Source organism: Bubalus kerabau, chromosome 12 (assembly GCF_029407905.1).
Source record: "Bubalus kerabau isolate K-KA32 ecotype Philippines breed swamp buffalo chromosome 12, PCC_UOA_SB_1v2, whole genome shotgun sequence".
Classification (NCBI taxonomy): domain Eukaryota; kingdom Metazoa; phylum Chordata; class Mammalia; order Artiodactyla; family Bovidae; genus Bubalus; species Bubalus kerabau.
Genome location: NC_073635.1, coordinates 85,945,795 through 85,971,183, shown reverse-complemented (window position 1 = coordinate 85,971,183; position 25,389 = coordinate 85,945,795). Strand labels below are relative to the sequence as shown.

General features: G+C 42.6%; 1 long non-coding RNA gene across 6 annotated transcripts; it reads left to right on the top strand.

The window, feature by feature from the left end:
- Positions 1-262: 262 nt before the first annotated feature.
- On the top strand, positions 263-24,714 carry LOC129624753 (uncharacterized). Of its 6 annotated transcripts, none has more exons than XR_008701148.1 (8): positions 263-1,407; positions 2,297-2,424; positions 2,554-2,805; positions 3,297-3,625; positions 19,231-19,456; positions 21,369-21,506; positions 22,719-22,842; positions 24,390-24,714. It is a non-coding gene; the product is annotated as an uncharacterized LOC129624753 (long non-coding RNA). The 6 variants fall into 6 exon arrangements; XR_008701149.1 differs by lacking the exon at positions 3,297-3,625 and adding an exon at positions 9,750-9,938 and having other exon boundaries at positions 265-1,407; XR_008701151.1 differs by lacking the exons at positions 2,554-2,805; positions 3,297-3,625 and adding an exon at positions 9,750-9,938 and having other exon boundaries at positions 268-1,407.
- The last annotated feature ends 675 nt before the right edge of the window (positions 24,715-25,389 follow it).

The following is a 25,389-nucleotide window of genomic DNA, read 5'->3' as shown; positions in this document are numbered from 1 at the left end:
TCTTGCTAATCATTTTCTTCCTTCGGGTGGGGGGAGGGGCGGGGGGCTTCGGCACATCTGCTTTTTTTCTTCATTCCAGCCCTTGTAAGTGACAATGTGGCAACAGGCTGTGGGGTGTTCCCCACCGAGACCTCCTCCATTCCCTTGGGTCCATGGCACCAAGCAGAGGACCCCACAAAGCTTCCAGGAAATACCTGGAACGCAAACTTCTGTTTGGGCGCACGCCTTTTATGTCCTGGCTGAATATGAAACCATTCCACACCACATAAAAGACTTGATAAGAGATCAGCTAGCTAGCTGTTGGAACGAAGCATCTTCATGCTTCCAAAGTTCTCCTTATCTTGTTTTATTTGCCTCGTTTCTGTTTGGCACCAAGTGGAGGACGGGACATGGGCAACACCTTACCAAAACAATGATTTCTTCCTGAAACGTCACCGGTTTCTGGAACTGGCTCTTGGCACCTGGTGGGGGACATTTCAACCCCGGGAGGTAGATAAATTATGTTTCATGCTCTCAGGGCACATCCCTGGCTTTCTGGGTCGCAGACACCTCCAAGAACACAGGAATTAGACCACAGTTGACTCTTCTTGTGCCAAACAGCAGTGGCTGAACCACGGAGGCAGCTAGTTCCCTGGGACGGCTGTTTCTAATTGCTGTTCCTCTCTTCACCGTTCTGGCTTTGTTTGGAGAGTAAAGAAAGTTTCTAAATATTTTGAACCCTGGGGTCCTTTGTGGCATTCCTTGGTCTCTTCTCCTTTCACTGAAACATAAAACAACCAGCGACTATTTGCTTGTGTAGCCATTTCCATGTGTATACACTCGGGAGGATGGGGATACAATTCAACAAACTGGTTCCCTCTCAGCTTCTGTCACGTTCCTTCCGATGTGAAAGGCTGAGGACCTAGAAACACTTGTTTGGAAGATGCAATCACCCCAGATGGCTTATCGCAAAGAGGGAGCATGAGAGAAAAGATGCTGGCTTCACGTTCAAGTTCAACAAGGTGCAATTAGAGCTCAGCGCTCTCCTCCCATGTCCCTAATAAGGTATTTCTGGCAAATGATAATTAAGTCATGGCTTCGAGGCACTACGGTGTGACTCTTACAAATGGGCCAACTCGATTCGTCAAAATCACGTTTAAGCAACGCTTTGATCCCACCTGCAGCCCACACCTGTTTTGCAGGGCTGGGTGACCGGCGGGAGCGCGCAGGCTCAGTTCCGCCCACTGCCCCACCTTGCATCGCGTTCACCGGCTGCCCCGGCCCGTGTGCCCTGACTTTGATCTCCGGGCGTCGTGGAAGCCATCGGCTGTGACAAGAGTTTTGGTTCGGCCTCACTGCCTTGGAATGCAAGTCTCAAGGGTTCTGCCCCTGGAAATTGGATGACGAGGTGGCACACGTTCCAGGAGGGTAGGCTGGCATGTCGGGGCATCTCAAAGATGCTTTTCCATAACTTCATTCTTCTGGGGACTGGCCAGAAGTGATGAGTAGACCATAACTCTTAGAGGTTGCAGAAGCTTCCAGAGGACACTGTGAGCCCAGATTCATTACGGTCTGGATACAATTGCACTTTGCAAAGACAGTCGATGTGACATTCTTCCACCCAGGGTTCTGAATCAGTAGTCCAATCCTCCTTTTCTGCAGGCAGGTGGGAAATCTATATAAAAATTGGAATTTCAGGCATCGTAAGGAGCTGGGAATATTTTTACAACAGGAAGAACAACACAGTTCCCCCTTATTTAAAAGGGATCTCTTGCAGTAGATAAGGTGAAAGCTTTTTTTTTTCTTTTCTTTTTTTAAACGGGCCACCTAAAATGTTGAGTCGTTTGCCAAAAGCCACATCTGACTCAAATAAGCAAATCTGTTGTGTATAGCCTGTGCATGTAAAACAGAATCCAAATGCAAGCATGCACACTTTCATGTTGTCCAACTACAGCAATCCGTATCTTATTTGTGTGTATCTTTGATGTCTATTATGTTATGTCCTCTGAAGTGATTACATTGCTTTCATTTAATAAAATTTTTTTCAAGTTGTTTTAAGTTTCTGAATGGAGAGACCGTAAAAAGAGAAAAAGAAAAAAGTGGAATTCCTAGTTGCTGCATCTCAGCTTTTATGTTGGAAATGGCTTATGTTGAAGTTCTTAGTCTAAACAATTTACAGTTTTCTGGATTAAGACCATGTAGAAGAAAGATGAAAATCTTCAAGGCAAACTTACATAAATGTTCTTGCTATTCAGTGGGAAAGTAGACAATTTGGGGCTCTAACTGTCGGGAACTATGGAATTTTTTTCTCAAACAGGGAAAAGGTGAGATTTTCTGGGAGAGGTACTGGCAGCAGGAAGATTCAATCTAGTCCCCAGACCTGGTTGTCCACAAAGGCAGATATGCCCTCACTGCTAAAGCAAGGAAGGAGCATGAAGTTTTCAGGTATGTATGAGGGAAAAAAACATATTCATTTGCTGTTCATCTGCTGATAGGAAGGGCTTGGGCTGCTGACAGAGCAGTTCCTGTGAATCTGACTATTATTTCAGGTTTCTCTCTTTTCCTCTTTGATAGGAAGATATTAAAAGTAAGTCTGGCAAAAAAAAAAAAAGGACAGAAAAACAGAGTCTCTGAAATTGCAACCTGTACAGATTCCTGGCCAAAATCCTTCATGTCTGGTGCTCGTCATCAGCGAGCAGTTTGCAGAGTCTGTTCTCTAAAGGATGAGAAAATTGCAGGGATATCTTAGAAGCCTAGAAACTTACAGACTCGTAAGAGGCGAATGAATACTTATTTTCTGCTGGAAGAAATTCTATGAGGAGAACTGTGAGTATTAGGATTACTGACATATTTAAGCTTTCCTTTGCTTTCCACGTACAGAAGCCACTTAAAATTTTTTGTTAGAACTGTTATAGCTTGCATATTTATTTCTAGAAGGATTAACAGGTTGTACTATCTCTGCTCCTCAGCTCAAAATATAAATTGTTTTATTTCCCCATTTTCTTCACATCACCTCTGTTTGGTATGTGTTCATTTTCATATTAAGATAACTTCACAGCTAAGAACAAAAAAATGGAGTTCACTAATTTGGGGTATGGAAGATCCAAAAGAAACACAATGAATTTTCTTCCCCACCAAAACATCTCATAAGTCAGAGTTTTATTTAGGGGATGGGTGGGTGGTAACACAAAAACCCTTGTGGAATTCAGACACTTTAATTTATGAAGGATTAAAATCGAGGGGTGTGTATGTGTGTGTATGTGCGTGTGTGTGCATGCTAAGTCGTGTCTGACTCTTTGTGACACTATGCATTTTAGTCCACCAGGCTCCTCTGTCCATGGAATTCTCCAGACAAGAATACTGGAGAGAATAGCCATTCCCTTCTCCAGGGGATCCTCCCAACCCAGGGGTCGAACCCAGGACTCCTGCATTGCAGGCAGATTCTTTATCACCTGAGCCACCAGGGAAATCCTAAAGGAACCTATGTCCTCTTGGTATTTGAGACTGCTTTTTCCTTCTGGAACAGTATTCTCCAAATGTTGGTTAACTCCTAACTCCCTACCTGAGACGGAATGGAATGGTCTCAAGGAATTCCACACTTTGATTGACCCGAGCACAGCCCCTGCCACTGACGCTTGAACAGAAGGTAGGATTCAACCCTCAGTGACTGGTTAGGAGCCTGGGCTCCGGATGCTGAAGATTTGGGGCCAAAATTGCTTTTCCCACCCAAGCAGATGCCCTGGCGCCTGCCCGCCTCCTCATTTGTCAAATGGGGCTCACGACAGTACCTGGCTCACAGGGCAGCTGTGACTGGAGTGATTTCGGCCACAGGAGGCAATTTAGGGCCTCCTGGCCAGTAGACACGCAGATAACGTCAGCTTTCACATCCTCCCTGTCGTCACTTTTCCAACTAGCAAGTCATCTTCTTTATCCCCTTTTGGCAGCGGATACACACAAGGCTCCTCTTGATTCCTGCGTGCCGTCCCCATGGTCCAGTGCTGCCCCCGTGGCCTGCAGCCTGCCCTGCTTGTCAAGCTTCATCATCACTTTCCAGAGCGATTGGGGCACGTCTGCTTTCTGGGTGGTGCTGAGTGAAGGGTGGATGGGAAGAGCCTGAGATTAGGTGAGGTGTCTTCATGTTTAAACACAGATTTCTGGAACAAATGCAGAGGTCATCGGTGCTCAGGAAGAGAGAAAGCCAGGTTTGTGTCACTGAGTTCTTTTTATCCACAAACGCTTAACTAGCCCAGAGAATGTCTTGTAAAATCTGAGAAATGAGATGGATGTAAGTTTCTCGTATCATTTTCTCAAGGGTGTATTAATGGACTAAGTAGTTCTCATGAGGGTTGTTCCCACAGGGGATTCCAATGAGACGCTCTTGATGAACCACATTTTTCTTTTTTTTTTTTTTTACACAGGAAGCTAATTCTCTAATACACTCCCCACAGGGGATAGAAATATTAGTTGCTGCAGCCACAGACAGGCAAAGAATAAAATATGACCAAGATTTATTTGAAGAGATATGCCTGTGACAAATTTCCATAATAACAAGAGTTTAGAAAGACTGGTGTCATGATTTTGACCGTGAAAGACAACTTTGGTTTAAAATTTAGAAAAGAAAAATATCTAATTCTAGTAAAATGATGTTCTGGAGAGGATTTTTTTAAAAGATGTTTATAAAGGAAATAGCCCACTGTTAAAATATCTTTCATGAAAGTGTTCCTTATTTGTCTCATAAGACCACGAAGCGTGCTGTATATGACAGTCTAATCACAGAGGCTGTGCTTTTCCCCCCTCTGCATTTTCCCTTAAAGCCAAGGAGGAAGTCAGCAAGTTTTTAAAAAACTTTTAAATTTGTATTGAGGTATAGCTGATTAACAAACAATGTTGTGATAATTTCAGGTGAACAGCGAAGGGACTCAGCCATACATATACGTGTATTAATTCTTCCCCAGTCCTTCTCCCTGGAGAAGGAAATGGCAACCCACTCCAGTGTTCTTGCCTGGAGAATCCCAGGACAGAGAGCCTGGTGGGCTGCCATCTATGGGGTCACACAGAGTTGGACACGACTGACGCGACTTAACAGCAGCAGCAGCAGTCCTTCTCCCATCAAGGCTGTCACATAACATTGAGCTGAGTTCCCTGTGCTGTACAGGAGGCCCTTGTTGGCCATCCATTTAAAATACAGCAGTGTATACGTGTGCATCCCAAATTCCCGAACTATCCCTTCCCACCATCCTTCCCCCTGACCAACCATAAGTTCGTTCTCTCAGTCTGTGAGGAAGTCAGCAAATGGACTGAACTTAACTTTGTTTAAGGAGAAGGCAATGGCAACCCACTCCAGTACTCTTGCCTGGAAAATCCCATGGATGGAGGAGCCTGGTGGGCTGCAGTCCATGGGGTTGCTGAGAGCGACTTCACTTTCACTTTTCACTTTCATGCATTGGAGAAGGAAATGGCACCCAACTCCAGCATTCTTGCCTGGGAAACCCTATGGACAGAGGAGCCTGTGGGGTTACAGTCCATGGGGTCGCAAAGAGTTGGACACGACCAAGCAAGTAAGCTCATGTATATCACTTAGATGGCCAAGCAGATAGAAGGCACATCGTAAATTTACCCTTTGTCATTATGTTACTGTTATACTGTGATAGTCTTCCCTGATAGCTCAGTTGGTAAAGAATCTGCCTGCAGTGCAGAAGAACCTGGTTCAATCCCTGCGTTGGGAAGATCCTCTGGAAAAGGGATAGGCAACCCACTCCAGTGTTCTTGGGCTTCTCTTGTGGCTCAGCTGGTAAAGAATCTGCCTGCAATGCGGGAGACCTGGGTTCAATCACTGGGTTGAGAAGATCCCCTGGAGAAGGGAAAGGCTACCCACTCCAGTATTCTGGCCTGGAGAATTCCATGGACTGTATAATCCATGGGGTTGCAAAGAGTCGATCACGATTGAATGACTTTCACTTCATACTTCATGCCAATTTTTAGAAATTAGATATACAGCATTGGAATTACTAGGTCGAAGCATAAAATCATCATTTTGGTCTTTTAATTTTTGCAATTATTTCTGTAAATAATAAGTTGACCTGATTTTTAGCCATAACTCATGGGTGTGGACAGGCTTGGTAAAATACTAAAGTACTTGCCTGGAACTAGTTAGTAAATAGCAACTGGATGAGCCCCTCCGCAGGGTCTTTGGCCATCCTGCTCTTTCCCTGGAATGCTCAGACTTCTCCAAGGCTCAGGAGAAATTCCAGAACTTTCTCAGCCTCTGTGGCCTGGGTCTGATCTGATTGGTGAGGCCCATACCAAGTCAGTCATTAATTAATTGATATGCTTTCTGACCAATGTTGCCACAACACGTATTTTCTGATAAATAGTCACCAGCGTTGCTTAGTATCACTATCCTAACTCTCTGCTTATTTGTTGGCCATAAAAAAGTCATTGCAATTTAATTCCCATTCCCTTGAGCATTTGTGAGTTCAACATTTGTTTACATACTTGCATTGTCCATTTGCATTTTTCCTTTGTAATCTCCATGCTGGTAATTTTGTCTATTTTTCATTGAGGGTCTTAGTGTTCCTCTTAATGATGTATAGGTGTTCTTCATTTTATTTTTAAAGTTTATTTTATTGAAGTAGAGTTGATTTACAGTGTTAATTTCTGCTGTACAGCAAATTAATTCAGTTATCCATGCTATACAGTAGGACCTTGTTGTTTATCCATTCTCTATACAGGTATTCTTGGAAATTTCAAATATTAACACATTTAATGTATATTTATTGTAAATGTAGTTATTAGTTTGCTTATATTGAATGTTGTTAGTTATCTTTTTTTCTGAAGTTTATCTTAAAATATCAAGACATTTAAATTCTTTCATTGCTGTGGTATTCAGAAATCTCCCCTCTGTTAGAGTCAGAGAAAAAACTAAATTATGTCTTCTTAGCATCTTTCAACCTTTTGTTTTAATGTCATAAACATTAATCTCCTTAACCATATAGGTAATCTTGGTGTCTGATGAGAACTAGGAGCTATAGTTGGTTGTTTTCTGATAGGGGGTCCCCCCCGTTTGGTTGACTTAGATGCCTCCTTTATTCTGTACATGATTTCTGGCTTAATTGCCTATTTTAACACTGCTTTGGAAAGAGAAAGGCTGTCCTGTGTTAATATGTAGTGCCTCTGGTTTCCTGGCAAGCACGATGCCTGCAGCATCTTTCTAAACCGTCGCGAGGTCCATGCCATAGCTCTGGTGTAGGAACAAGAGAATCACAAGAATTGCTCTCAGCCCACTGGGTCTTAGCAAAGCAGCTCGCTACTCTGGAGTAGTGGCTTTGCCAGAACTCTGCATATAGCCTCTGAGTTGGGCCTGGAATGCTCTCTTAGAGAAAAATGAGGTTAGAAGATGTATTCATCACCTCTGACTCCACAGGTATTTTGCTAGGACAGGGTCTAATTTGGACTGTAATGTTGTGCTTTCATAAAATAAGTTTAGAAAAGGAAAAAAAAAAAGAGTATGAATTTTCAAGGATTTATTTCCATTGATTTCATAGGAGAAAGACCCTGGGAATGGAAAAGATTCTTGGATCGAAACTGAAATTTAATGACTTCTTCAAGTTGTAATGACAGCACTTTTCTGTAATTTTAGGAATAATTTGGGTGAACTCTTGCTTTTGCTTCACTTCAGAAGCGAGGCATAGAGCAAGCATGGCCCAGAAGGAAACAAGCGTCACTTCATTTCACTTTTGACCCATCAGCAATTCCAGGTGAAACACACTTAAGGTTAAGACATTTCTTCATGGACATCATTGCATGTTGCTGTTGTATCAACTCCAGACTACGTTTTCAATTACTTAGCTACTTACCTTGTGGAGAAGGAAATGGCGACCCACTCCAGCATTCTTGCCTGGAGAATTCCATGGACAGAGGAGCCTGGAGGGCTGTAGTGCATGGGGTTGCAAAGAGTTGGACATGACTGAGCGACTAAGCACAGCACAGCACAGTTGCTCAGCATGTCCAACTCTTTGCAACCCCATGCACTGTAGCCCACCAGGTTCCTCTGTCCATGGAATCACCAGACACGATTACTAGAGTGGATTGCCATTTCCTTCTCCAGGGTATCTTCCCAACCCAGGGATCAAACCCATGTTTCCTGCACTGGCAGGTGGATTCTTTACCACTGAGCCACCTGGGAAGCCCAACTATTATAATGAAAGTGAAAGTCAATAGCTCAGTCATGCCTGACTCTTTGCGATCCCATGGATTGTAGCCCACTAGGTTCCTCTGTCCATGGAATTCTCCAGGCAAGAATCCTGGAGTGGGTTGCCCTGTCCTTCTCCAGGGGATCTTCCCAACCCAGGGACTGAACCCAGGTCTCCTGCATTGCAGGCAGATTCTTACCGGTTGAGCCACCAGGGAAACCCTATTATAATAGTGTCATATTATAAGATTTTACTTTACAAGTAATTAGTGTACATTATTGAAGAAGACCTAGCATTCTGAGTGTAGAGAAGTTACAACAGGAAGTGCATTTCATAGTTTCTTTTGTGGGAGAAGAATTCATCATATTACCCCTTGTCTCACTGGCAACTTATTTCTTACAGTGTGTATGTGAAGTTGCAGAAAAATAAAGACACAAAATTTAAATTTGAAACTTTATTTTAGGATTGATTAAGTTATGTTATACTGTCAATGTGTCAGAGGGGTTTTTGGAGTATGTTTTTTGTTAGGCTATCATTTTTAAAGAAACCTTTAACAAATAGCATTTAGAACTAATACATAAATCTGTCAGTATTTTCAAAAGGGCTATAGAGTTTCAAAGAGAAAAGCATTGTTCTTTACCTTGCCCAATATAGCAATGAAACTAGGGCAAGCTGATTTTGTGTAAGATTCCGAAGCTCCACTGTCATGTCACGAAGGCTTAAAAGCCCTTAATTTACATTTTCAGAAAAAAAATTATAGAATTAAATATCTTTGAACCAGCAAGACTGTTCATTACAGGAAGTTATTATTTTGATCAGGCTGTTGGTTTCTGAAGTCTCTTGGCAACAATACAAAAATAGCTTTCCCTTGTTAATAAAGAACAATCTGCAAAAACAAATTAGAAATGTGTTAAGGACAAAATAAACAGACATTTTATTTTTTAAACTTGGGGGCCTCTGCCTTTCACAGACTTCTGGAATCTGGGGCGCTCCACCCAACTGCTACACACTTTATTGCTCTGTTATAGGTTTGGCATGAGACGAATAATTTTCCAACTGTTGGAACAATGTGGATTCACATTTTTCCAGAAGGGGAAAAAAAACTCTATCTTACATATTAAATTCCAAATAGAGAAACAGTGTCTGTATCACTCTTCCCATTTTATGATGGAATTTGAGAACTAAGGGAAAAATTAGACATAAGAAAATGGTATATCTAAGTGTAGTTGAAACCTACATCTGGTGAAAGGATTTTTAAATCGGTGGAGAAAAGTCAATTCACAGAGCCAAGCTCCCATGTTGTGAAATCTTACTTGTAACAGTCACTTGAGGCCAGTCACCTGGGATTTGTCGAAATAACTCCTGTCTAGTTCTTACTGTTACATATTATACACGCACTGCTGGCTGCCAAAGAGAGCTTGGTCGAACCTGGGCCAAGAAATCGTTCTCTGAATACTTGCTTAGTCTAATTGTTCCTCCTAGGTGATCAGAAATTAATATTGACTTAGCTGCCATTGCAAGTGACATAGCTGTTCTGGCGGGGTAGAGAGAGGTTTATGTTTTTGCTTTTTATTTTAGGAAGGATGACATTGAAAATTTTCATATTCATACAGAAGGATGATGTAAAAAATGTGCAGTGGAAGGTGATCTTTCGTATTTCCCCCCCTACTTTATGAAGCGGACAAAAAGAGATATCCAGAGCTGTTCACAAGACTTGTATGAACAAATTCACTCAGTTGGAATTAAACCCTGGCTTAGGCACCACAGGTAAAGTGGTTCCTGTTTTGCCCTCCTGAGTTGAAGCGTGACGATGGAGTGAAATAAAGGAAGTGGGAGGCGGAGAGGTTGGCTGGCTGGTTTCTACCAGGTGAGAGGGTAGCACCGTTGCATCAAGGTGACAAAGCCTGCAGGTGTCTGCTTCTGTGAGACTCATTTCCTAAGCATTTTGCTCGGCTCTTATTTCTTCCGCTCAGATGTGCGTGGTCGCACATCATTGCAGCCGTGTTCACACCCATGCTTGCTGGCATGTCAGCCTAGGAAACATTTCCCCGGCTTGTCCTGCCTGCTTCCTGAGTGTGGTGTGCATGCCTGCTGTCCCGGGGTCTTTTGTTCCCCACGTCCCCTCCCTGGCCCCCACCCTCCCTGGGGCTGAGTTTTGCCCCCATCTGGTCTGCCTCTATCCCCCTCTCTCGATCCCCGGCCCCCTTGTCCTTCATAGGGAAGCTCCAGAGGGTCTGGCCGCCGTCTGGGACCAGGTGTACTGTGGCTGCTCTGGGGTGAGGGTGGCAGGGTGAAGGAGCCACCCATGGTGCCGGGTACTTGGGGAGCTTTGTGACTTCTGTCCCTGGAAAGGCAAGCAAAGCTGATACCACAGCGCTGAAAACTTGAGCATCCCAGGAGACCATCTGGGTGCCACCCTCGGCTTTCAGGGGAGTGAGGTATCATTACCCTAAAGGGGCAGCTGCGGTCTTGAGAGGTTAAGCGAACCGCTCTGAATCTCACAGCTAATGAAAGGTGGCCTTGTGTGTGCAAATGTGTGTGCGTATCTGTGTGTGAAAGCATGTGTGTGTGTGAATGTGTTTGTGTATGTGAGTGTGTGTCTGTGTGTATCTCTGTGTGTGAATGTGTTTGTATATGTGTGTGCATGTGTGTGAATGTGTTTGTGTGTGTGTGTGTGTGTGTCTGTGAATGTGTGTCTGTGTGTGAATGTGTCTGTGTGTGTGTGAGAGTGTGTATGGATGTGTATATGTGTTTATGTGTATCTGTGTGTGAATTTGTGTATGTGAGAGTGTGTGTGCTTGTGTGTGTGTGTGAATGTGCGTATGTCTGTGTGTGTGTGAGTGTGCGTGAGAGAGAGAAACTAGAACATTGGTAGCTTTCTTCTAGAGTTGCCTTTTTATCCCATTTGGAGAATTTTTTTAAATACAGAAAAGTACAAAAAATGATATAACAATTATACCCTCATCACTCATGTTTAAAACTGTTAAACATTTTGCAATACTCTTGTGTCTTTTTTCTATCTATCTGATAGAAAATCATATAGATTTAAAAGTCACGCAGGAAAAGTATGCATTCGTGATCTTAGGGGAAAACAAGATAGGCAAAAATAGGAAAAAGAATGAACGCGTTAAGCCTCTTGAAAAAGGCAGAGAACAGACTGTACAGCAGTCACACCAATGCCCAGCCTTGCCCAGCCCCTGCCACCGCCTCGCTGCCTTCCTTTCCCTTTCAGAAACTAAACACCAAGCAGCTTCAGTCTGGTGAGAGTCCCTTCAGGGTTACCTACATCTCCACAGCCATAAACAGAGCACAGTATTGTTTTACATGGAATGCTCCCCTGTCGTACTTTATAGGTCATCAGGAACCTTGATTTCTTTGTTAACATCATTTTGCTGAGATGAAACACACATATATTTAGCTCATTCATTTTAGCCATCGTGCAGTGATACACTGTGGGCCCGTAACATGTTTTGTCCAGATGGTCACTTCTAAATGTCTGGGCTCCCGATTTGTGATCCGGGCTATGGCATTTCTACTCCAAACCACCCCACCGTAAACGTGCCCGGAGACACCTCCCTGTGCACGTTTGAGGGTTTCCCTGGAGATGAAATTGCACGTGTTCACCGATCAGGCATTTCCCCATCTTGTCGTCCATATCGCTAAACTGCTGTCCAAAGTGTCTGCAAGAGATAGAGGCCTGCCAACATGAATGGGGATTCTTTTCCCCTAAATTCTTCCCAAAGGTCAATGGGCTTAGTCTTTTTAACTTTTATTTAGTGATTGAAATTTTTTTTTGTTGTGCAAGCAAGAGGAAAGAGACTAGGTGAGTGCTCAGAACACTTCAGCATCTGCTAATCCCAGAGTCTCCATCCATCTGGGATTAGCAGACTGTTATGGAGAGGACGGATAAGTATCAGGGCCCTACTGTATAGCACAGGGAACTAGATTCTGTATCTTATAATAAGCCACAATGGAAAATAATATGAAAAAGAATACATAGATATATATGTATAACTAAATCACTTTGCTGTATACCAGAAACTAACACAACATTTTAAATCAATTAGCTTTCAATTATATACTATACTTCAATAAATTAAATTTTACAAAGACCACTTCAATGTATGTGGAAATGTCATTATGATAAGATCATAGGAGATAGTGGGCTTCCCAGGTGGCGCTAGTGGTAAAGAACCCACCTGCCAATGCAGGAGACATAAGAAACTTGAGTTCAATCCTGGGTTGGGAGGATCTGCTGGAGGAGGGCATGGCAACCCACTCCAGCGTTCTTGCCTGGAGAATCCCCATGGACAGAAGAGCCTGGCAGGCTACAGTCCATGGGGTTGCACAGAGTCAGACATGACTGAAGCGACTTAGCATGCATGCACTACCAAAACTGTAAAGTTAAAGCAGAGAGCCTGGAAAGTTGTGAACAAGACCACTTTTGCCATTTTTGTACATTTTGAGGACATAGTGTTGACTTAGCTGCTGTGTGTTAACGATAGTGATATACACATACTAACTCTGTGTAAAAGAGCGTTTGACGATTGAAAGTCTGCGTATCCATATTTGAATGCCTTCTCACAAGTCAACTGCTTGATCATATAGTAGAAAAACCAAAACCTAGAAAGTTTAATGACTGATCCAAGATTTCATAGGAAGATTTCTTGTAGAAGAAAAAAATTTTGAAAAGACTGAGTATCTGGCTGAGAAATATTGAAATAAAATAAATGGTGCTGGGGCTTCCCTTGTGGTCCAGTGGTTAAGAAGACACAGAAGAGCCAAAGTAAATAAATAAACTAAATGATGCTTACGGGGCCCACGAGGTCTCCTCATGATTCTATGTACAATATACGTCTCTCAGCAGCTCCCATTTCTTCAAGGATGTACCCCCTGTGCCAAGGGCAAAGCCTGGATTATAGAAGATGCTCAATATCTATAATATTAGCTGAATTGATAAATAAGGTAAAAGAGGGAGCATATTGAAATCCCTGTGGTGTGTATATGCATATGAATTTGTATTTGTAAATGTATTTGAAACCTGTCCCCAGAAGATTCTGTCTCCCAGAGAATCACAAATCTATTTTCTTCCTCCAGTTCATCTCCTCGTTGCCTCTCTGGCCCCAACATGAGAAACTTAATTGCAGACTGACCCAAATAAAGGGGGAGGTTGAACCAAATGAATAGTACTGGATAAACGGACTTGATGGAAAATTGTATGCAATAAAAACAGGGAACATGAGATATAAACATCATTAGGGTTGTGGGTAGGAAAGCAATTTAAATCTTGTGACAAATGTCATCAGTAACATATACAATATATTATGGGACAAATTATAGTAATGTTAGTATAAATTGCTATAAAAATATAAGAACAAAGTCTTTTTAATAACTTGCAACAGGAGGGAACCTAGAACATGAAGCAAAAATTAGTCCAAAAGTTAACTGTAGAAAATTAAAAAGAGATCATTTTGATAGCAATAAATGATTAACTTTATTGATTAAAGGAAAGGGTTTTAGATGAAGCATTAAGGCTTAAGGGCCTTTTTCTTGGGTTTTGGAATGTGTGCTGACTTACATTTGGAGGAGCAATCTGGCGTTAAGGGTAGTTATTTTTTGAGCTTTAGGAGAATAGGTTTATGTTGAAAGCAAAAAACATCCAAGGGAGAAGGGCATGGCCACCCACTCCAGTATTCTTGCCTGGACAATCCCATGGACAGAGGAGCCTGGAGGGCTACAGTCAATGGGGTTGCAAAGAGTAGGACATGACTAAAGTGACTTAGCACCCATATCAAATTGACAAGAAATAAATTGAGAAAGGGACCTCAGGAAAAGAGGTGTGGTGCATGGTTTGAGAACCAGATAGCATTCTGCTAAGGCCTCCGGTTCTTAGTCCAAAGAAAGAGACAACCTCCTTTCCGACATCCTGTAATTCCTCCGCTGATTCACTCGGATGGTGTCAGAGAGCAAGCACCCGCACCACTGCTCTCCGTCAGAAGTCAAGCTCTAGGAGAGGGAAGGAAGAACGTCCCCATATTTCGGGGGAATGCATTGAGCTCAGGATGGCATGGCACCTCTCTCCCAGAGGAGCCGTGAGGTTTCTGCAGCTCGTGGTTATTACTCATCTGAAGGGCAACGCCTCTACCCCACAGGGTCTCCTTGTGCCCGGCTGGAGGATCCTTTCATTACAGAGCACTTCTGTGTCACATTAAAAGCCTTTACCAGGGATTTTATAACCCTTATTTACTGCTCTGCATAGCAGCCTTACAGCGCACTTCAGCCCTGCCCTTTAGACTTCAGGGAACAGCTGCTGGGCACACCCAGTACCAGCCTTCCGAAGGCTCCTCTAGAACGAGAGTTTCTGACTTATGAAAGTTAAAGTTTAGGAGTTGTCATGGTCAGAAAAAAGGATATCTAATTTAACTGCCTTTGGACTTTGAGGGTTATGAGGGGCGCAGATTAGCAAGGAAAAAAAAAAATTCTTTAAAGTTCAAGGCCTTGTCTTTGGCTCTGGAAATTTCTCTGTGTTCTAAAGTGGATAAGAAGATATTAAATGTAAAAAAAACACACAGGCACAGAAGGAGTCACTGACATTTATTTTTCAAGCTATGTGTTGAATTCAATACAGGAAGGAGCCAGGAACGGAATATTTTACACTAAAGTTACAAACAGAAACACCCAATGCAGTTTCTGCCTTGTAAACCTAATGGTTTTTTAGCATTTGCCACATATACCATGTTTATTACATGAAATTTATTAAAAATAGCACCTGTTCCCTGCTTGATGTGGAAGGAATTCAGTAAAGTGAACATCTTCATTGTGCTGAAAAATTTGTTTCGGGCCAGACCAGGAAGGAAATTTATTAGGTGTATTTAAAATTTTGCTGATTTTAAATTCATGCATTAAAGAAGAAAATGATGCTCGGCACACCTGAGGAAGAGTCTATGTAATGGAATTCTTGGAGGATTGGTACACCCCTGAGTCATTTAAAGCCAGACTGCATTCAACATTCAGGAGCATTCCTTGGGGAATTTCTTGCAACTGACAATGACTAGGACGCACAAGGAGAATTCCCTTCTCCTTCTGAGGTTGTTTCTCATTCTTTCTGCCCTAACTTGTCACTCTTTTGATTGAAAAAGAATGTGATGTGTTCTGGGTCTTTTTTTTAAGTGCCTATTTATGAAATGTGTACCTCAGTTACACAGTAAAATAGAATTCATTAAAAAAAAAAAAACAAAAGCAGGGAAGACTATGAGGTTGCTATTTAAAAATACATTTTCAAGATAATGTGCTAATTGTCAGTGGATTTGAAGAATTTTATCAGGAATATTCCACTGTGTTTGAATAAGGAAGCAGTCTGAAATCCGCTATTACTCCTCATTTCCCGAATCCAAAGTGAAAGGAGTCGCAGAGGAAATTAAAATCCCACGTAAGTGACTTAATAAGCCTAGAAGAATAATTCGATTCTTTTTCACCCATTAGCCATTTTCTCTTCATCAAATGATAACTATTGGTAATGTAAAACAAGAACAGCGTGTTCACTTTTTTCCCTATTGATAACAATATGGAACCTTGAAATTCGTCGTGTTAGGTACTAACCAAGTAGTTTAAGAGTGGCCAAACCTGGTTAAATGTTGCCTAAATAACTGTCTGCAGGGTGAACACAATTGCTGCCACTCAGGGGATGTTCGTTTAAACTCTAGTGAATATATATTTTTAATTTAAGAAACCACAGCTGGCTTACGTGCTCTGTAATGATAGTAATATTATTCTCCCAAGAGATAACAGCATTCCTATGGAGTCTAAGTAGAAATGACACGTTTATGGCATATATTTGCGGGCTTCCAGACACAGTCGTTCCCCACCAGCACAGTCAGAACTATGAATAGAGCTGGAGAAATGAGAACACTCCATCCTCTACCCCGCAAAAAAGTCATCTTACCTTGTCAGGAAGATAGTGCCTTCAGCTTCGGTAAATTTCAGGGCTGTAATTTAAAAAGAAAAAAAGAAAGGATAAAAGAGAAGGGGAAAAACAGTCAGGCAACTTGCATTCAGAATGTTTAGGGTTCCAGCAGGGCTGGAACTCTGCTTTTCAGTCTTTGCAAACATGCATGCGTGTGTGGTCAGTTGTTTCCGGCTCTGCGACCCCGTGGACTGTAGCCCGCCAGGCTCCTCTGTCCATGGGATTCTCCAGGCAAGGATACTGGAGCGGTTTGCCATCTCCTTCTCCAAAGGATCTTCCTGATGCAGGGATCGAACCCCCATCTCCTGTTACCCTTGCAACTCCTGCATAGGCCAGCGAATTCTTTACCACTTCAGCCACCTGGGAAGCAAAGATTTCTGCCGAAGCACCGAGCAATTTTCCCTTAATGCCTGGTGAGAGCTCACAGTCTTGCTTGTCTCTCTCTCCTTCTGTCTTTCTGCAGCACGAAGAACCTTCCCCCTCAGACCCTACGCAGTGTGTTGGTGGAAAGGGCCATGTTCTTTTACGAGGAGCAGGAGGTAGATTTTGGACGGGGGTGCACGTTCCCTGCTGCCCTTGTGATCATGCAGCCTCTCACTAATGGGTTGAGATACGTTTTGGCCGTGGGTTGGGTTGGTGTCGTCGCCATCGCTATTGGACCTGACCCGTTTGAGCACAGAAAATATTTTCCCCCAAGATCTCCAAAAATAATGTTACAGAATTGTTTTTCTGCTGGTGATGCAGCCGTTTGGATTCCTGCATGAGCTGCACTGAGACTAAGTGCAGAAAGGGAGGCGTTGATGTGCTGAGACCTTTGATCTCTTCCTGCTCTCCAGCTTTGGGAGTTCATCAAAATCAAGTCAATTTCAGGAAGGTCTTTGCCCAGGGAGGCATGTCTGTCGACGCTGCTCCTGGGGCCCTGAAACCCTCTCCAGGCCAGGGAGGTGACCCATTAGCTGCTGTTTCCTTCCACAATCAGTCGGCTTTTATTTTTGTCCCTGTGTTTCTGGTTCCTGTTTTGTATCTAGGCTATAAATTAGAGTCGAAGTTACCAAATAGAATTTTCTACACTATCTTTCCATTGAAATATGTGTGTGTGTGTGATTTTCACTTTGATGATGCTCATAGTTACTTTGTGTTTTACTGTCAGAACAGAGTGAGCCAAACCATATTCTTAATAAAATGCAATTTTATTTGTACTGTGAAAGCGCTTAGGACATCCGTTTCTAATGCATTACTCCAGACGATGGTATTATTCTACTCGGTCATCCCTACCTCTGTCTTCACCTGGCTAACTTGGACTTCTCCTGCAGGTCTTGGTGTGCCTATCACTTCCTCAGTGATTTTTCCTGAACCTCTCCCTTCCCCCAGGACTGGCTTCCACTGCTCAGCGCTCCTGCACCCTCTTACTTTCTCAGCAGACTAGCTTTTGGAGTCTTTCTTGTTGACCAGTCTTTTTATTCCTCAGGGTGAGGAGTGTCTTTGTCCTGTTGCAGCTGGAACCTTAATGCCCAGTAGTCGTGGAGTGTCTGTGGGAGGGATGACTGTCGGCCACACCCTGATCCAGGTCTATTATCATTCATCCACAAACAATTCCATGCTGACAGGCTCCAGCTTCCCAGTCAGACTGTCTCCCAGTCCCGCTGTACCTAACACCTTTTATTCACAGAGGAATGACTCAGCAGAAATATAATGTAGACCAGAAAGAGGAATTTAAAAGTCAAGAGACCCCTGGCTTTGTGCAATGATTCATTTGGACCTTGCTGAGGGTATACAGAACTGCTTAAAACTTTCCTTGCTTGTAAAGAGCTCAGAGGTCTTCCCGGGTGGTGCAGTGGTAAAGAATATGCCTGCCAATGCAGGAGACATGAGTGTGAGCCTCTGGCTGGGAAGATCCCCTGGAGAAGGAAATGGCAACCCACTCCAGGATTCTTGCTGGAGAATTCCATAGACAGAGGAGCCTGGCGGGCTACAAGTCCATGGGGTCGTGAAGAGTTGGACATGACTGAGCACGCATGCAACATAAAGAGCTCAGAGCCTGGCTCAGAGGAAAGGGTGCAAAAATCATTTAAAACATTGCAACAAGTGGAGTTAGATGTTCTAACATGACCATGGCAGCATCATGCTTAGGCATGGAAGGTTCCAGAGCTGTCCTTAAGAGTAAGTTGGCCCTGAAGTAAGGAAAGGCCATACAGTTACAGCAGGGTTTTGGGAACTATGGCCCATGAGCCAAATCTGGCCCCATTACCTGTATTTCTGTGGCCTGGGAGCTAAAAAAAAAAAAATTTTTTTTTCTGTATATAAATGGAACAACCAAAGAAGAAAAATAATATTTCATGACATATATAAACCTATATGATATTTAAACTCAGTAGCCACAGAGTTTTATTGGGACGCAGCCATGTCCATTCATTTGTGTTCAATGGCAGGGCAGTTATGACAGAAATTGTAAATAGTTCAAAAGCTAAAATTATTCACTATTTGCCCCTTGACAGAGAAGGAAAACCTTTCTGGTTCCTAAGTTAGTAGAAACAGCATCTGCAAAGCTCTCTCTGCAATCTATTCAGCTTGATTTCAATGTAAGAGGTGTGTGTGTTGCAGGGGGTAGAGGGGTGTGCATGTGTGGAAGGGGCCAAGAAATATCAGGAAATGAGGTTGCACAGATTTTGGACACCAGGATGAAGACTGGGCCTCTTCTGATGTTGGCGGAAATCTCATGGAGAGGTTTCAACAGGAGAGTAACCAGCTCAGACTTGTGTATTTTGGAGCTGGTCTCTCAGGAATTTGTGTCTGTGTGGGGTGGCCTGGTGGGTAGAGACCATGAGATTTCACTTGATAATTAATCTTATCATTGTCATTAAACATATCCCCTTTTGTTATGTCTCCACCAAAACTATTTTCAACCTATAACTTTCCCCCCGCCCACCATGCTTTCAAGAAATCCCTTCGAAACCATTATCCGAGTCATGAAATTTAATTTACTTGTGTTGGGAGAACCTGTAGACATATCTAGGGACTTTGAGTGTTTTCATGGGGAAAACGCTGTACTTAAGTCACCATACAGTTGTGATTCACAACGTTTTTGTTTGTTTCTAGAGCAATTTGCCAAGAGTGTTCCTGGCCCCTCGTCCTGGAAAAAAGGTCTCGCCATCTTCCCTCAAGGATTCTTTGGACTTCAAAGAAGACTATGAGTAGCTGGCAGGAGGAATAGGCCCCAGATGGAAATGTTATCAGCACCCACGTGTGCATACCTCTGGAAATGTTCACATTTTAAAATTGCAGAGTTAGCATGCTCTGGTCACCTGTAGGGGCCCTCTTTGAGGTATATAGTTTAACTATTAATTCTATACTTCAAAGAACATGTAGTTCACGAATGCAGCTGCAGGGCATTTAAAATATTATTCCCACCACTGTGGTCACCTCTAATTTTGCCTTTTAAATAACAAAAATCAAATGTAGAACTGTAGTTGTGAGAAGCTAGGGCAGAAGAATTTCTAGAATAGAAGGCCATCTAAGTTACCTTTCTTTTAGAGACAGCCTTCCTCTGGCTTTTAAATGAAATTTGTAAGGTTTGACTTGGCTGTCATTCAGGGAAGTGTTCATGTTTATGAGGAAAAGACGATATATAACCATCAATATCTCTGATGGATAGAAAATGTGGAAGAAGGTATATTATAGTTTCACCTTAACATAGAGTTTCACTGGTGGGAGGAAATGAAAGGTCAAGCTTTTAAATATTCTTTGTGTTGTTTTTGCTAATAATTTTCTCTCCATTTATATTTCACTTGTTCCCCAAATGACAGTTATTAAAGACAGAGCAACAATTTTTTAAAAGAATATTGAAAATTATATTTAAGAAAAGTCATGTATATTATTCAAGTTATATGAAAATATTCTGTAAGTTATGTGAGCTCCACAGTCAGCCTGAGCCACATGGACTGAGGGTTGTGGAGGGAACCGATTCCTAAGAAAAAAATCCAATGCAGTTAGTGGAAGATTTGCTGGATATTCACTAGAGCACAGACTCAGGTGACTTTTGGCAACTTCTGGTTCAGGTAGCAAAGAATGAAGCTGATAGCAAAGAGTGAGGTTGATGGAATCAAGACGTTTTCCTTATAAAAGTACCTGGTGTTTGCCTCCTTCATTGGCTGGATTTCTGCTTACTGAGTGGGACTCGGAAGAAAACACTGGGGGTGGTGAGAAGAGCTGTGAGATAAGGGCAGTGGGTGGTTGTGGCTGCTGGTGTGGAGGAGAGTGGAGAGCTGAGCCGCACACTCACGTGGGGCGACGTTTGGTTTGAGGCTCTACTGCGGCCATCTTGAAATGCCTCACAAGCTTTGAGCAAGAGGTTCTGCGTTTCCACTTTGCACTGGGCCCTGTAGATTATGTAGCAGGTTTCGGTGAAGGGCTATGGCTTTATCTGGAGCTGGAAGAGCAGAGGTCAGCCTCAGGAAGGAGACCTGAATGAGGCTCACTGTAGTAGCAACCTCATCTGGGAGCACTGACTGCCAACGGAAAGAGCTTAACAGGGTTTCGCCCTTGCAGTGGGGCATCCTCAGTAACAGCCAGGGGAGAAATGTTGACCTCAGTGAGGGGACTATAAGGTGAGAACTTCATGGGGGGAGGTTTCTCCAAAGGACTCACAAATGCCTTCAAGGCAAACACGCTTTGAAGATGCCCCAGTCCAGTAAGCCCCAGAGGCAGCCTGGTGGAGACAAGGGTTGGGCAAGAAGAGAAGAACGTGCTGAAACGCAGAGGCCGCCCCCTTCTCCTTGTGTCCAGTGGGATCCTGCCCTTTGTGCTCAACAAAGGTCATAGGTCTGTTCTCATAAAGCACACAATTTTACAGAAGTTAGCCTTCTGGGTCTTATTTTTGAAACAATAAACATTGAAGTGAAAAAGCACTCGAATATAAAATTTTATTAACATCATAAAAAGCTTAATATTAGAAACAAACTTTATGAAGATAGAGCCTTCCAGAAATGCCCTTTAGGGTGGTCAGTGGCATTTGGTAGCGAAGGAAAACCACCATGCTTGAGACTCCAGTGAGAGCAGATCTCTGCCTTTGGTGATAATTGAATCTCAGTTGTGGTAGCTTATTCTAGGAGGGTCATACCTGTGTAGTTACAGAGAGGAAATTAAAGGAACTAACCAGCGAGTCACTCACAGTACATTAAGGTCATGACAGAAGCTAATAAGGGAATTCCCAGTTTAAGCTTCTCTCCCTTCCATAGGCTCGGAGGAACATCTGAAGGAAGAGGTTCAGAAGACACCCCGGTGTGAGCTGGTGATGGAAGTCAGCCTTAGCTTTCTATTTCCTTGTTTTCATTAGCTTGAGTTACAAACCGAGACTTTATTGAATGCCCTTTTTGGTAAGTGCACTTCCTTTGTTTTTCTTCCAAGTTCCCTGGTAAGAGAACTTCTGTAATCCATAATCACCTATTTTATTTCTATTTTATGTGATTTCACAGTGAAAGACAAACTTATCCATTATCTCATAATTACCTATCTTGTCCGGTTGAACAATACTTTTCTTTGTGTCACAAAACCTTCTTCTAAGAATTTGGTAAAACTGGTTGAGCAGGTTCCTCACTGAGCAGAAATCAAAAGGGAACTCACGGATGGAATCTCAAGCATTTATTTTCATATATGAGTGGGTAAACACTGCATATGCAACCAGAAAACCTTTTTTTTTTTTTCTCAGCATTCACAGGGAGCATGAAATTGATGTCTGAGAATAAAACATAAGTACCTCCGGTATTTCAGTCAAGACAGAGAAATGCAGAGTTGAGAATCTCAGGACAGACGTTTATTATCACCTGCATTTTCATGGCAACTTTGGGATCTGCCTGTGGCCAACAGAGCTTGAGGTTTTGACTCTATTTCACTAAAGTGAAAATTCAAATGACTCCTTCAAAAATGAGTGTGTGGATATCATTCAATTCATTTATTGAGTAAATACTGAAATGACATAGTTTACTTTTTTAATGACCCAAGTGAATATACAATTTCATTCCATTTTGCTTTCACTGGTGCCAGTGAAATTGAGAAATGCACCCCATGTTATAATAATAGTCCATCTTTAAAATGATAGCTTTTATTCGTTAAAAAAAAAAAAAGAACAGTTAGGTAGAAGTTTAAAGTAAAATCCTTCAGCTTCTTTTAATGTAAAAGTAATATTTGATCACCATCCTGAAATGGTGTAATTTACCCCCTAAGCCTCTTCCAAGTAAACAATCCCCCCAGGATATCAGTTTTCTGTAGCAACACACTTAGGAAAAATAACATAGTTCATAAGCCAAGAATAAAATTCTACTGCCCAAATATTTGCATAGGTAAACATTTTCAAATTCATGTTCTACATGCTAAACCTCTTGGTGTTTATAAAGGTTTTTGCCATTAGCCTTCAAGTTTTTGTTGGACAGATGTGTAAAACCAATAATTACAAGTAGGGTGTAAAGAGAGAAAAACAAAGAGAATTTTACTCATTATTAGCACTTAAAATTATGCTTTGCTCTTGAGATGAAATGATTAAAACACCAAAGACCCTGGGCAAAAGTAATTTGAATTTGACCTGTTTTCAGATCCATGTCTTGAATTTGTCAGGATCATTTCATGTGGCAGCAGGGGAGAAGCTGGCTGAGACCCAACATAAAAGATGCACCATTCTGGTGGGATATGATGGCTGGTTTTTTCTTTCCAATTGAGGTAACCTTGAGTAGACTTACCTATATGAGACATTAAGTCTAAGACATCTCAGCAATTGCCTATGTGTGGATTAAAACAGCAATATTAGACACATCTAATTATATCCACCCCACTCACAAAAACAAAAACCAAAAACAAACGGTCAAATCTGAATACTTATTCGAAGTATTGGATGCTGAAGCTCCAATGTTTTGGCCACCTGATGCAAACAGCTGACTCATTGGAAGACACCCTGATGCTGGGAAAGATTGAAGGCAAAAGGAAAGGGGGATGACAGAGAATGAGATGGTTAGATAGCATCACCGACTCAATTGCCATGAATTTGAGCAAATTCTGGGAGATAGTTAAGGACGGGGGAGCTTGGCGTGCTGTGTAGTCCATGGGGTCACAAAGAATCAGACATGACTCAGAGACTGAACAACAACAACACTCAGAAAAAAAAAAAGTCCTAAATATTGGGGTAATGTGAAAACTTTCTAACAAAATCAAATCAAAGGATTGTGTTTAAATTTCTTCTTTTTTTTTTTTTTTTGTATCAGCTTGGTTATGTTCATTGCTTTTCTAAATTTTTTTTTATTTTTAAATTGGAGTATAATTGTTTTATAATACTGTGCTAGTTTATGCTCTCTGATGAAGTGACTTAGCTATTAATACGTATATACATATATCCCCTCCCTCTGGACTTCCTCCAGCCCCATCTCCCATCCCACCCCTCTGGGTCATCACAGAGCACAGAGCTGAGCTCCCTGTGCTGTGCAGAAGCTTCCCTCTAGCCATCTGTTTTATACACGGTGGTGTATATATGTCAGTGCTATGCTCTCAATCCACCCCACCCTCTTCTGCCCGGCCCCTGGGTCCACAAGTCAGTTCTCTACATCTGTGTCTCTATTCCTGCCCTGCAAATTGATTCAAAAACTAAAAATAAAGCCACCACGTGTCCCAACAGTCCCATGACTGGACATATACCATGAGAAAACCATAATTCAAAAGTTCACATGTATCCCAATTCATTGCAGCAGTATTTACAGGAGGACATGTAAGTAAGTATAGTCGCTCACTTGTATTCGACTCTTTGCGACCCCATGGACTGTAGCCCACCAGGATTCTCCATCCATGGGATTTTCCAGGCAAGAGTCCTGGAGCAGGTTGCCATTTTCTTCTCCAGGGTATCTTCCTGACCCAAGGATCGAACCCAGGTCTCCCACATTGTAGGCAGACACTTTACCATCTGAGCCATCAGGGAAGTCAAGTAGGACATGAAAGCAACCTAAATATCCCCTGAATGGATAAAGACGTGTCTAAATTTCATAGTATTTCAGCACATATGCATTTCACTGCACAAATAACTTCTAGAAAACTTTCCTAAATAATTTCTTGAAGGGAAGTCATGAATACCATTGAGGGAGGAGGCAGATGGGCACCCCCCAGGATAAAGTGATTGAAGATTCATTCCCTGTGGGCAGAAACTCCAAGACTAGAATAACAGAACAATTAAGGAAGGAGACTGGTTTCTTCCCAGACCACATATTTCTTATTCCCAAACTCAGGAGACCTCCTTGACCACACATGGGTGGAAAAGACTCCTTGGACGCCAAAGGGGAGTCACGTCAAGCGCTTTTCCCTACCCAGATGCCCTTTCGAGTAAAATTCATCTTGGCTAAGAAATGCATCTGCACGTGTGGAAAGATACTGAGATATACCAAATAGGGGCTGTGAACCAAGTAAATCAAAATGGCCAAAGGAAACCTGGAAGAAATGCCCCATAAAAGTAATTCGAACTGCCATGAGGGTGCCACTCTCTCACCCTGAGTCTGCCCGTGTGTCTGTCCACACGTACTGTACTCTTTTTCCTTTTAATAAATACTATACTTGTTTCCCTACTTTCTGTCTTTGTGAGAATTCTTTCCTGCAAAGCCGAAGGGCCAGGGCCCTTGTCACTGACCACTGGTCTAGTGGCTAAGGTCTGGGTGCTAGGACCAAGCCCAGTCTCTGGTTGGGAACCCAAGCCAAGCTCCAAACCATTGCAGGCTGAGGCCACCTGAGATCACCATCATTTCAAAGACTGAAGCAACTGTTTTTCATGGTCCCAAAGTGTAAAAGTGAAAGTGTTAGTCGCTCAGTTGTGTCCAACTCTTTGCCACCCCTTGGACTGTAGCCCGCCAGGCTCCTCTGTCCATGGGATTCTCCAGGGAAGAACACTGGAGTGGGTAGCCATTCCCTTCTCCAGGGGATCTTCCTGAACTAGGGGACAAATCCATATTTCCTGCATTGCAGGCAGATTCTCTACCAGCTGAGCCTCCAAGGTCCCAAAGAGAGAGACTATAGGCATATATACCCAGCCCTTTTGTCAAATGCTATTTTTTGATTATTTGTTCTTCAGTTCAGTTCAGTCACTCAGTTGTGTCCGACTCTTTGCAACCCCATGAACTGTAGCAGGCCAGGCCTCCCTGTCTATCACCAACTCCCGGAGTTCACTCAAACTCATGTCCATCGAGTTGGTGATGCCATCCAGCCATCTCATCCTCTGTCATCCCCTTTTCCTCCTAC